At 47.2% G+C, this 14,260-nt stretch overlaps 1 protein-coding gene across 2 annotated transcripts in view; it reads right to left on the reverse strand.

Annotated features, from left to right (window-relative positions):
• The window catches only part of ARHGAP1 (Rho GTPase activating protein 1), a 96,122-nt gene that overhangs the window by 34,406 nt on the left and 47,456 nt on the right, over positions 1 to 14,260 (reverse strand). The gene's annotated exons all lie outside the window — the stretch shown is intronic.

Genomic DNA, 14,260 nt, shown 5'->3' on the forward strand with positions numbered 1-14,260 from the left:
GAGGGACCGGAAGGTCCCACTGCCTCCCTGCACTCTCCCCCTGTGTCTGCCGATCAATGCTGATCGGTCAGCACAACAGGAACCCGCCCTCCAGCGGCTGCAGAGAATGGCAGCCGCTGGGGAGTGTAAATAAACCCTCCCAGGCCACCCCCCTGACCCCCCTGTATACCTGCAGGCAGAGGCGTTTCTACAGAGGAGGGGGCCCGTGTGCACCTCCAGGTGGGCCGGAGTCTAGTGCGCATGCGCAGGTCTCCAGAAACATGGCACCCGCATTGATCCAGAGACCAATCTGGCTACCGCGCATGCGCGGCAGGCCATTTTGCCGGCGATTTCCGCTGGACTCCGGTAAGGTAAGTATTTAAATGGGTGCAATGTGTGCACCGCACACACTGCACCCATTAAAGAAACGCCAATGCCTGCAGACTGTCCCGGCTTTCAAATGAACACCGCGATGGTCACGATGTTCTGATGGTCACAATGTTCCTGATCGATGTTTCGATGTTTGGGAGAAAAAAAACTTTTTTTTCCTCTTTTTTTTCTTTTTTTACTAAAATCATTTGGGATAGGGTTAAATTCATGTTTTTCACCTAATTCACTCAGAAACACCCGACAATTTCGGAGCGGTTTTCGGCTAAATAAATAGTCAGTTAAGTGGTTAAAAAAACAAAACAAAACAAGAGAAGAAAAAAAAAAAAAACACCACACAACACACACAGATATCCCTACATTCCCAGTACCCCAGAGGGTTTTAAAACATTTTGGGGCTGATGTAGACCTGAACGTATGCCTATATGTGGAGTATACAGTATCTTTTGTGAAATCACAGTGCATGTTCTGGAAATAGACAAACTTAAGTACGGGTGATGCATAGACATATACGCATACTGATAGCATCTACAGGTACAACCAAAGAGGTGGAACTGGGCTGTAATGGGGTGTTTTTACATGGGCAATGTTCAGTACATGCTAAGGCAATTGGGGCTATGCAGACCTGGATGTCATGGGCTGTATTAGGCGTCTCTTTTGTACCTAGCATCGGGCTGTTGCAATTGCACTCCGATAATGACTGTTGTGCAACAATGACCAATTTACTTCCAACTCTGTAACAGGCCCAGAGAGACTAAAGCTAACAGAGCAGACTATAAAAGAAAACAGTATCTCAGCTCTTGCAACACACAGGATATGGAAACCAACGTTGTGACATTTCCCCAGCATAATTGTATGGATCCAAATGCACATTCCAGCATTACTGGAAGACAAACCTACAAATTATAGAACAGTTACCAACTGTTCCTTCTATGGAGGGAGATCAGCTACAGAGAAGCAATGCATACCGGAAGAGACATTTAATGAAACAAAATGAAGCCCCCCTACAATACATATAGGTCCCGAGCTTTACACTATTGTGCGGCATTACATAGAAATCTAGTAACTGGTTTCTGGAAAGCAGCACAATGCAGAGGCTTCAAAGTTCTGACTTTTTGCACATTAGCAGTAATTGAAACCTAGACCATTCATACTAATTTTATCCATGAAATGCAAGTATTACTATACAGCACATTACATGGGTCTGTAAATAATGTGCATTATGCCCCCTATGAGGCTATTACACAACGGTGTAACTTATGAAAACACGGCCACATCCCTATTACACGATCACAGAGCTCTCCAGAGACGTTTAGCAGCCTTAGGATTTACACAGTGGTTACATTATCCCGTACAGGAATAACATTCATTCCCAGCGGTATCTTGTAGTGCCGCACACAAAAGACAGACACACAGTAACACTCAGAGTTACAGTCAGGCACTTGCATCATTTGTGTCAAGTAGACGTTGGACAGGCGTCAGTCTACAAGTAATTGTCACAACAGTCTCATTCATTTAAAACCTCCATCCCCTGACTCGTCATCGGTCCACCCCCACTACAGGAATGCCCAATGAAGCAGTGTGCTCCGGCCACTAGAAGGGGAACCCCCCTTTAATCCACCTCTGCTTTTGGAGGATCAATAAATCTCCATTCCAGTTGACTCAGTCTACACTTTCAATTCTTCACTTGGCCATTGATTCTCTCAGATGGGCGCCTGAATGGCTTCCCAATCTTGTGGCCTATCATATCTGGTTCTTCATGTGGACACTGGTCCTACACTCCAGGCCTTTGCTCCACTGAGAGGTAGTTTCCAAATACAATCTTATCCAGAATATTGTTATCGAAGCGCTGGGACTGCATCTACTTTGGGAAGATAGACTCCATCCCTCTTACATGGTTAGGGCTTTGTAGGTCGATAGATCAGCTCCCTTAAGGTAGACAGACAGCCTTTATCAATGCCCACAAAAGAAGCTAGCCGGCGACAAAACAGTCAGTGGATTATGGCTACCATCAGACAAGGGTGTGTCGCAGAGATGGCTTCAAAGACTTATCACATTGCGGCCCGCTCTACCAGACCAGTGAGCACCGGGGCAGTGTGGCATGTTACGGCAGCACCAAGCTGCAACCTTGTTCATCCATCCACACCACCAAAGATTGTCTGTTTCTGTAGCAAAAGAGGCCAGTTTTGAGCAAAAACATTGGCTTGCAGCTTTATCCGAGAGTACCCTCCCCTAGGAACAGCATTGGAACATCCCCAGGGTATAGCAAGATAGAATGAATGAGAAAATAGTATTTTTAACACTTGCTTTTAAATCCATTTCTCTGAACACTTATTTTTTCTTTAACTAAAAACGACACAAAAGTGGACTCATCCTGCGTCATCACAAGATTATTATTTTAACAGTTATAATATTCCACAGAGCTTTACATAGTAACATAGTTGGGAAGGTTGAAAAAAAGACCAGTAGTCCATCGAGTGCAACTTGAATTATATTATATTCCCTATTCTATTCTGGTTAAAGGCTATATCCTTGTATAGTCCGCAATTACAACCTTCTCTTGCAGTGAATTCCATATTCGCATTGCCCTTACAGTTAAGAATCCCTTCCTACGCTGAGTACGAAATTTCCTCTCTTCAAGCCTTAGCGGGTGTCCGCGCGTTTTGTGTGGAGGGCTCTTAATAAAGAAAATCACCTGATACCTCCGCATATTGCCCTTTTATATATTTGTAAATATTAATCATATCTCCTCTTAGTGATCTAATTTCTAGTGTAAACATGTCTAACCCAGAAAGCCTCTCCTCATTGTCCAGTGTCTCCTACAACTTAATCTGAACCTTTTCAAATTCTAATATATGTCTCTTTTATAGTGTGGTGCCCAGAACTGTACACAATACTCAAGATGCGTCCGTACCAATGATTTGTGCAGTGGCAGGATTACGCTCTCATCCCTTGTCTCAATTCCCCTTTTAATACATGCCAACACCTTATTTGCCTTTGTTGACATTGTGTACTGCTGCTAATTCGACTATCAATGAACACCCCAAATCTTTTTCCCCTATATTTTCCCCATTTGTTTATTCTTAGTCCCAAAGTGCATAACTTTACATTTTTCCACATTAAACCTCATGCTCCATTTTGTTGCCCAAACTTCAAGTTGAATTAAATCGCTCTGAAGAGACTACACATCCGACTTGTTTACTCTACATATTTTAGTATCGTCTGCAAAAATTTACACTGCTTTCTAGTCCTTCTCCTTGATCATTTATGAATATGTTAAACAATAGTGGCCCCAGCACAGAACCCTGCAGTATTCCACTGATTACTTTTGCCCAGGTGGAAAACATCACATTAACCACCGCTCGCTGTTCCCTGTTATCAAGCCAATTACTCACCCATGTACAAATAGTGTTTCCTATACCAAGCTCCCTTAATTGGAAAATCAGTCTCCTGTGAGGCACTGTGTCAAAAGCTTTGGCAAAATCCAGATAGACCACATCTACTGCGTTAAGGGCCCTACACACTGGCAGATAAAACAGAATGATATGAACGTTCTCATTCATAAATGAACGAGAACTCGTTCATATCATTCTGTGTGTAGGCACCAACGATTAACGCTCGTTAATCGTTGGTGCCCCGTCGCTTGAGCATGCAGGCCAATATGGATGAGATTGTCCATATTAGCACGCAGTGCTATGGAGCCGGGTGACGAGGGGAGTGAAGAAACTTCACTCCGCCCGTCACTTCCCCCCCGCCGCCGGGTCAGCCGTATCCGCCGTCGGGCAACTCGGCGGCAGATCGGTATGTGTGCAGGGCCCATTACTCTAAGATTGTTGCTTACTTTCTCACAGAAGCTAATCAAATTAGTTTGGCATGACCTATTTCTCACAAAACCATGCTGGTTCTTATTAATAGCATGGGAGTTCTCCAAGTAATCCTGCATGCTATCCCTTAGAAAACTTTCCAAGTTTCCCCACTATTGATGTCAGACTAACGGGTCTATGGTTACCAGGATGAAGTTTAATACCCTTTTTAAATAATGGGACTACCTCGGCTATACGCCAGTCCTTTGGTACCATGCCTGATGTAAGTTAATCAGTGAAAACCATATACAGTGGCCTTGCTATTTCAGCATTTAGGTTCATCAGAACCCAAGGATGAAGTCCATCTTGACCAGGAGATTTATTAATTTTTTATTTTTTTTTATCGCTCATGGACTACTTCCTCAAACAGATAAGTATTAAGCAACGGGCCTTTATCCTTACTATTATTATTGTTACTCACTAATACTACCATCTGGTCCTCTTTAGTAAACACTGATGATAAAAAAAGTGTTCAATAAAATAAGATTTTAAACCTACCGGTAAATCTTTTTCTCGTAGTCCGTAGAGGATGCTGGGTCTCCGTAAGGACCATGGGGATAGATGGGCTCCGCAGGAGACATGGGCACTTTAAGAAAGACTTTGACTCTGGGTGTGCACTGGCTCCTCCCTCTATGCCCCTCCTCCAGACCTCAGTTAGAGAAACTGTGCCCAGAGGAGACGGACAGTACAAGCTAAGGATTTTTGTAATCCAAGGGCAAGATTCATACCAGCCACACCAATCAAACCGTATAACTTGTGATATACTATCTAGTTAACAGTATGAAGAACATATCATCGGCCCAAAACCGATGAAACTATAACATAACCCTTATGTAAGCAATAACTATATACAAGTCTTGCAGAAGTAGTCCGCACTTGGGACGGGCGCCCAGCATCCTCTACGGACTACGAGAAAAAGATTTACCGGTAGGTTTAAAATCTTATTTTCTCTAACGTCCTAGAGGATGCTGGGACTCCGTAAGGACCATGGGGATTATACCAAAGCTCCCAAACGGGCGGGAGAGTGCGGAGTGGAATGGGCCTTAACTGATTTCGGTAACGGCAATCCTGTCGTAGAATGCGCCTGCTGAATCGTGTTACAGATCCAGCGAGCAATAATCTGCTTTGAAGCAGGGCCGCCAACCTTGTTGGCTGCATACAGGACAAACAGTGCTTCTGTTTTTCTGATCCTAGCCGTTCTGGCCACGTAAATTTTCAAAGCCCTGACCACATCAAGGGACTCGGAATCCTCCAAGTCACGTGTAGCCACAGGCACGACAATAGGTTGGTTCATATGAAAGGATGAGACCACCTTAGGTAGGAATTGAGGACGGGTCCGCAACTCCGCTCTATCCATATGGAAAACCAGATAGGGGCTTTTATGTGATAAAGCCGCCAAGTCCGAAACTCGCCTCGCCGAAGCCAAGGCTAACAACATGACCACCTTCCAAGTGAGATATTTCAACTGTTTTAAGTGGTTCAAACCAATGTGACTTAAGGAAACTTAACACCACGTTAAGGTCCCAAGGCGCCACCGGAGGTACAAAAGGAGGCTGAATATGCAGTACTCCCTTCACAAAAGTCTGTACTTCAGGTAAAGAGGCCAATTCCTTTTGAAAGAAAATGGATAAGGCCGAAATCTGAACTTTAATGGAGCCTAATTTTAGGCCCAAATTCACTCCAGTTTGTAGGAAGTGAAGAAAACGGCCTAGATGGAATTCTTCCGTAGGAGCATTCCTGGCCTCACACCAAGCAACATATTTTCGCCATATTCGCTGATAATGTTTAGACGTCACGTCCTTCCTAGCCTTCATTAGCGTAGGAATGACCTCATCCGGAATACCTTTTTCCGCTAGGATCCGGCGTTCAACCGCCATGCCGTCAAACGCAGCCGCGGTAAGTCTTGGAACAGACAGGGACCTTGTTGTAACAGGTCCTGCCTTAGAGGAAGAGGCCACGGATCTTCTGTGAGCATTTCTTGCAGATCCGGATACCAGGTCCTTCGTGGCCAATCTGGAACAATGAGAATTGTTCTCACTTCTTTTTCTTATTATCCTCAACACCTTGGGTATGAAAGGAAGAGGAGGAAACGCATATACCGACTGGAACACCCACGGTGTCACTAGGGCGTCCACAGCTACCGCCTGAGGGTCTCTTGACCTGGCGCAATACCTTTGTAGCTTTTTGTTGAGACGGGATGCCATCATGTCTATTTGGGGTAGTCCCCACCGACTTGCAATCTGCGCGAAGACTTCCTGATGAAGTCCCCACTCTTCCAGATGCAGATCGTGTCTGCTGAGGAAGCCTGCTTCCCAGTTGTCCACTCCCAGAATGAACATTGCTGACAGAGCGCTTACATGATTCACCGCCCAGCGAAGAATTCTGGTGGCTTCCGCCATTGCCACTCTGCTCCTTGTGCCGCATTGGCGGTTTACCTGAGCTACTGCGGTGATGTTATCTGACTGGATCAGAACTGGTCGATTCTTAAGTAAGATCTCCGCTTGACGTAGGGCGTTGTATATGGCCCTTAGTTCCAGGATGTTGATGTGAAGACAAGTCTCTTGACTTGACCAAAGTCCTTGGAAATTTCTTCCCTGTGTGACTGCTCCCCAACCTCGGAGGCTCGCGTCCGTGGTCACCAGGATCCAGTCCTGACTGCCGAACCTGCGGCCCTCTAGAAGGTGAGCACTGTTTAGCCACCACAGGAGAGATACTCTGGCCCTGGGGGACAGGGTGACCCGCTGATGCAATTGCAGATGCGACCTGGACCATTTGTCCAATAGGTCCCATTGGAAAGTCCTTGCATGGAATCTGCCGTATAGAATGGCTTCGTATGTTACCACCATCTTTTTCCCAGAACTTGAGTGCAATGATGTACTGACACTTGTTTTGGTTTCAACAGGTTCATGACTAGAGTCATGAGTTCCTGCGCTTTTTCCGTCGGAAGAAAAACCCTTTTCTGGTCTGTGTCCAGAATCATGCCCAAGAAGGGCAGACGAGTTGTAGGATTCAGCTGCGACTTTAGAATATTGAGAATCCAGCCGTGTCGCTGTAAAACATTCAGTGAAAGTGATACGCTGTTCAGCAACTTCTCCCGTGATCTCGCTTTTATGAGGAGATCATCCAAGTACGGGATAATTGTGACACCCTGCTTGCGCAGGAGCGCCATCATTTCCACCATTACCTTGGTGAAAATTCTCGGGGCCGTGGAAAGCCCAAACGGCAACGTCTGAAAATAAGAATTTACTTACCGATAATTCTATTTCTCGGAGTCCGTAGTGGATGCTGGGGTTCCTGAAAGGACCATGGGGAATAGCGGCTCCGCAGGAGACAGGGCACAAAAAGTAAAGCTTTAGGATCAGGTGGTGTGCACTGGCTCCTCCCCCTATGACCCTCCTCCAAGCCTCAGTTAGGATACTGTGCCCGGACGAGCGTACACAATAAGGAAGGATTTTGAATCCCGGGTAAGACTCATACCAGCCACACCAATCACACTGTACAACCTGTGATCTGAACCCAGTTAACAGTATGATAACAGCGGAGCCTCTGAAAAGATGGCTCACAACAATAATAACCCGATTTTTGTAACTATGTACAAGTATTGCAGATAATCCGCACTTGGGATGGGCGCCCAGCATCCACTACGGACTCCGAGAAATAGAATTATCGGTAAGTAAATTCTTATTTTCTCTATCGTCCTAGTGGATGCTGGGGTTCCTGAAAGGACCATGGGGATTATACCAAAGCTCCCAAACGGGCGGGAGAGTGCGGATGACTCTGCAGCACCGAATGAGAGAACTCCAGGTCCTCCTTAGCCAGGGTATCAAATTTGTAGGATTTTACAAACGTGTTTGCCCCTGACTAAGTAGCCGCTCGGCAAAGTTGTAAAGCCGAGACCCCTCGGGCAGCCGCCCAAGATGAGCCCACCTTCCTTGTGGAATGGGCATTTACATATTTTGGCTGTGGCAGGCCTGCCACAGAATGTGCAAGCTGAATTGTATTACACATCCAACTAGCAATAGTCTGCTTAGAAGCAAGAGCACCCAGTTTATTGGGTGCATACAGGATAACAGCAAGTCAGTTTTCCTGACTCCAGCCGTTCTGGAACCTATATTTTCAGGGCCCTGACAACATCTAGCAACTTGGAGTCCTCCAAGTCCCTAGTAGGCGCAAGGCACCACAATAAGCTGGTTCAGGTGAAACACTGACACCACCTTAGGGAGAGAACTGGGGACGAGTCCGCAGCTCTGCCCTGTCCGAATGGACAAACAGATATGGGCTTTTTTGAGAAAAAAACCACCAATTTGACACTCGCCTGGCCCAGGCCAGGGCCAAGAGCATGGTCACTTTTCATGTGAGATGCTTCAAATCCACAGATTTGACTGGTTTTAAACCAATGTGATTTGAGGAATCCCAGAACTACGTTGAGATCCCACAGTGCCACTGGAGGCACAAAAGGGGGTTGTATATGCAATACTCCCTTGACAAACTTCTGGACTTCAGGAACTGTAGCCAATTCTTTCTGGAAGAAAATCGACAGGGCCGAAATTTGAACCTTAATGGACCCCAATTTGAGGCCCATAGACACTCCTGTTTGCAGGAAATGCAGGAATCGACCGAGTTGAAATTTCTTCATGGGGCTTTCCTGGCCTCACACCACGCAACATATTTTCGCCACATGTGGTGATAATGTTGTGCGGTCACCTCCTTCCTGGCTTTGACCAGGGTAGGAATGACCTCTTCCGGAATGCCTTTTTCCCTTAGGATCCGGCGTTCCACCGCCATGCCGTCAAACGCAGCTGCGGTAAGTCTTGGAACAGACATGGTACTTGCTGAAGCAAGTCCCTTCTTGGTGGCAGAGGCCATAAGTCCTCTGTGAGCATCTCTTGAAGTTCCGGGTACCAAGTCCTTCTTGGCCAATCCGGAGCCATGAGTATAGTTCTTACTCCTCTACGTCTTATAATTCTCAGTACCTTAGGTATGAGAAGCAGAGGAGGGAACACATACACCGACTGGTACACCCACGGTGTTACCAGAACGTCCACAGCTATTGCCTGAGGGTCTCTTGACCTGGCGCAATACCTGTCCCGTTTTTTGTTCAGACGGGACGCCATCATGTCCACCTTTGGTATTTCCCAACGGTTCACAATCATGTGGAAAAACTTCCCGATGAAGTTTCCACTCTCCCGGGTGGAGGTCGTGCCTGCTGAGGAAGTCTGCTTCCCAGTTTCCATTCCCGGAATGAAACACTGCTGACAGTGCTATCACATGATTTTCCGCCCAGCGAAAAGTCCTTGCAGTTTTTGCCATTGCCCTCCTGCTTCTTGTGCCGCCCTGTCTGTTTACGTGGGCGACTGCCGTGATGTTTTTCCCACTGGATCAATACCGGCTGACCTTGAAGCAGAGGTCTTGCTAAGCTTAGAGCATTATAAAATTACCCTTAGCTCCAGTATATTTATGTGGAGAAAAGTCTCCAGACTTGATCACACTCCCTGGAAATTTTTTCCTTGTGTGACTGCTCCCCAGCCTCTCGGGCTGGCCTCCGTGGTCACCAGCATCCAATCCTGAATGCCGAATCTGCGGCCCTCTAGAAGATGAGCACTCTGTAACCACCACAGGAGAGACACCCTTGTCCTTGGATATAGGGTTATCCGCTGATGCATCTGAAGATGCGATCCGGAGCATTTGTCCAGCAGATCCCACTGAAAAGTTCTTGCGTGAAATCTGCCGAATGGAATTGCTTCGTAGGAAGCCACCATTGTTACCAGGACCCTTGTGCAATGATGCACTGACACTTTTCCTGGTTTTAGGAGGTTCCTGACTAGCTCGGATAACTCCCTGGCTTTCTCTTCCGGGAGAAACACCTTTTTCTGGACTGTGTCCAGAATCATCCCTAGGCACAGCAGACGTGTCGTCGGGATCAGCTGCGATTTTGGAATATTTAGAATCCACCCGTGCTGTTGTAGCAGTATCCGAGATAGTGCTACTCCGACCTCCAACTGTTCCCTGGACTTTGCCCTTATCAGGAGATCGTCCAAGTAAGGGATAATTAAGACGCCTTTTCTTCGAAGAAGAATCATCATTTCGGCCATTACCTTGGTAAAGACCCGGGGTGCCGTGGACAATCCAAACGGCAGCGTCTGAAACTGATAGTGACAGTTCTGTACCACGAACCTGAAGTACCCTTAGTGAGAAGGGCAAATTTGGGACATGGAGGTAAGTATCCCTGATGTCCCGGGACACTATATAGTCCCCTTCTTCCTGGTTCGTTATCACTGCTCTGAGTGACTCCATCTTGATTTGAACCTTTGTAAGTGTTCAAATTTTTTAGAATAGGTCTCACCTAGCCTTCTGGCTTCAGTACCACAATATAGTGTGGAATAATACCCCTTTCCTTGTTGTAGGAGGGGTAATTTGATTATCACCTGCTGGGAATACAGCTTGTGAATTGTTTCCCATACTGCCTCCTTGTCGGAGGGAGACCTTGGTAAAGCAGACTTCAGGAGCCTGCGAGGGGGAAACATCTCGACATTCCAATCTGTACCCCTGGGATACTACTTGTAGGATCCAGGGGTCCTGTACGGTCCCAGCGTCATGCTGAGAGCTTGGCAGAAGCGGTGGAAGGCTTCTGTTCCTGGGAATGGGCTGCCTGCTGCAGTCTTCTTCCCTTTCCTCTATCCCTGGGCAGATATGACTCTTATAGGGACGAAAGGACTGAGGCTGAAAAGACGGTGTCTTTTTCTGCAGAGATGTGACTTAGGGTAAAAACGGTGGATTTTCCAGCAGTTGCCGTGGCCACCAGGTCCGATGGACCGACCCCAAATAACTCCTCTTCCTTTATACGGCAATACACCTTTGTGCCGTTTGGAATCTGCATCACCTGACCACTGTCGTGTCCATAAACATCTTCTGGCAGATATGGACATCGCACTTACTCTTGATGCCAGAGTGCAAATATCCCTCTGTGCATCTCGTATATATAGAAATGCATCCTTTAAATGCTCTATAGTCAATAAAATACTGTCCCTGTCAAGGGTATCAATATTTTTAGTCAGGGAATCCGACCAAGCCACCCCAGCTCTGCACATCCAGGCTGAGGCGATCGCTGGTCGCAGTATAACACCAGTATGTGTGTATATACTTTTTATGATATTTTCCAGCCTCCTGTCAGCTGGCTCCTTGAGGACGGCCCTATCTATAGACGGTACCGCCACTTGTTTTGATAAGCGTGTGAGCGCCTTATCCACCCTAAGGGGTGTTTCCCACCGCGCCCTACTTCTGGCGGGAAAGGGTATACCGCCAATAATTTTCTATCGGGGGGAACCCACGCATCATCACACACTTCATTTAATTTATCTGATTCAGGAAAAACTACAGGTAGTTTTTTCACATCCCACATAATACCCTCTTTTGTGGTACTTGTAGTATCAGAAATATGTAACACCTCCTTCATTGCCCTTAACAAGTAACGTGTGGCCCTAAAGGGAAATACGTTTGTTTCTTCACCGTCGACACTGAAATCAGTGTCCGTGTCTGTGTTTGTCGACCGACTGAGGTAAAAGGACGTTTTAACGCCCCTGACGGTGTTTGAGACGCCTGGACAGGTACTAATTTGTTTGCCAGCCGTCTCATGTCGCCAACCGACCTTGCAGCGTGTTGACATTATCACGTAATTCCATAAATAAGCCATCCATTCCGGTGTCGACTCCCTAGAGAGTGACATCACCATTACAGGCAATTTGCTCCGCCTCCTCACCAACATCGTCCTCATACATGTCGACACACACGTACCGACATATAGCACACACACACAGGGAATGCTCTGATAGAGGACAGGACCCCACTAGCCCCTTGGGGAGACAGAGGGAGAGTTTGCCAGCACACACCAAAGCGCTATATTTTACAGGGATAGCCTTATAATAAGTGCTCCCTTATAGCTGCTTTTATAAAATCACAATTTCGCCAAATTTTGCCCCCCCTCTCTTGATTTAACCCTGTTTCTGTAGTGCAGTGCAGGGGAGAGCCTGGGAGCCTTCCTGACCAGCGGAACTGTGTGAGGAAACGGCGCTGTGTGCTGAGGAGATAGGCCCCGCCCCCTTGTCGGCGGGCTCGTCTCCCGCTTAAAAATGGATTCTGGCAGGGGTTAAATATCTCCATATAGCCCCGGAGGCTATATGTGAGGTATTTTTTGCCAAAAAAAGGATTTTCATTGCTGCCCAGGGCGCCCCCCCCCAGCGCCCTGCACCCTCAGTGACTGCCGTGTGAAGTGTGCTGAGAGCAATGGCGCACAGCTGCAGTGCTGTGCGCTACCTTAAGAAGACTGAGGAGTCTTCTGCCGCCGATTCTGGACCTTCTTCTCTTTTCAGCATCTGCAAGGGGGCCGGCGGCGAGGCTCCGGTGACCATCCAGGCTGTACCTGTGATCGTCCCTCTGGAGCTAATGTCCAGTAGCCAAAGAAGCCAATCCATCCTGCACGCAGGTGAGTTCACTTCTTCTCCCCTAAGTCCCTCGATGCAGTGATCCTGTTGCCAGCAGGACTCACTGTAAAATAAAAAACCTAAGCTAAACTTTTCTAAGCAGCTCTTTAGGAGAGCCACCTAGATTGCACCCTTCTCGGCCGGGCACAAAAACCTAACTGAGGCTTGGAGGAGGGTCATAGGGGGAGGAGCCAGTGCACACCACCTGATCCTAAAGCTTTACTTTTTGTGCCCTGTCTCCTGCGGAGCCGCTATTCCCCATGGTCCTTTCAGGAACCCCAGCATCCACTAGGACGATAGAGAAATTGGTAATGACAATCCTGTACCGCAAATCTCAGGTACGCCTGATGAGGAGGATATATGGGGACATGCAGGTATGCATCCTTTATGTCCAGAGATACCAAAAAATCTTCCCCTTCTAGGCTGGCGATGACCGCCCTGAGCCATTCCATTTTGAACTTGAACCGTTTTAAGTAAAGGTTCAGGGATTTTAAATTTAAAATGGGTTTGACCGAACCGTCCGGTTTTGGAACCACAAATAGAGTTGAGTAGTACCCCTGCCCTCTTTGAAGAAGGGGAACCTCTACCACCACTTGTTGAAGACACAATTTGTGAATCGCATGTAACACTATCTCCCTTTCCAGGGGTTGTTTCGGTAGGGCCGATTTGAAAAACCGGCGAGGAGGCACTTCTTCGAATTCCAGCTTGTAACCCTGGGAAACTATTTCTATTGCCCATGTATCCACCTGTGAGTGGACCCAGACGTGGCTGAACAGACGAAGACGTGCCCCCACAGGAGCTGACTCCCTCAGGGGAGCCCCAGCGTCATGCCGTGGATTTTGCAGAGGCCGGGGAGGACTTCTGTTCCTGGGAACTAGCTGTGTTATGCAGCTTTTTCACTCTGCCCTTACCTCTGGCAAGAAAGCACGATCCACGTGCTCTCTTGCTTTTATTGGAACGAAAGGACTGCATTTGATAATGAGGCGCTTTCTTAGACTGTGAGGGAATATATGGCAAAAAATTTGATTTACCTGCCGTAGCCATGGAGACGAGGTCCGAGAGTCCCTCTCCAAACAATTACTCACCCTTGTAAGGCAACAACTCCCTATGTCTCTTGGAGTCGGCACCACCAGTCCACTGTCGGGTCCATAAGACACGCCTAGCAGAAATAGACATAGCGTTTATCCTGGAACCCAGTAAACTAATGTCTCTTTGAGCATCTCTCATATACAAGACCGCATCTTTTATATGCCCTAGGGTCAATAAAATGGTATCCTTATCAAGAGTCTCAATATCCGTTGATAAGGAATCTGTCTATGCTGCTACAGCACTACAAACCCAGGCCGACGCAATAGCCGGTCTGAGTAACGTACCAGAATGTGTGTAAATGGACTTCAGGGTAACCTCCTGCTTGCGGTCAGCAGGATCCTTGAGGATAGCCGTATCTTGGGATGGAAGCGATATCTTTTTTGATAAGCGCGTCAAGGCCTTGTCCACCCTAGGGGAGGATTCCCACCGTATCCTGTCCTGCGACGGGAAAGGATACGCTGTTAG

The sequence above is a fragment of the Pseudophryne corroboree genome, chromosome 11 (genome assembly GCF_028390025.1).
Source record: "Pseudophryne corroboree isolate aPseCor3 chromosome 11, aPseCor3.hap2, whole genome shotgun sequence".
NCBI classification, from domain to species: Eukaryota; Metazoa; Chordata; class Amphibia; order Anura; family Myobatrachidae; genus Pseudophryne; species Pseudophryne corroboree.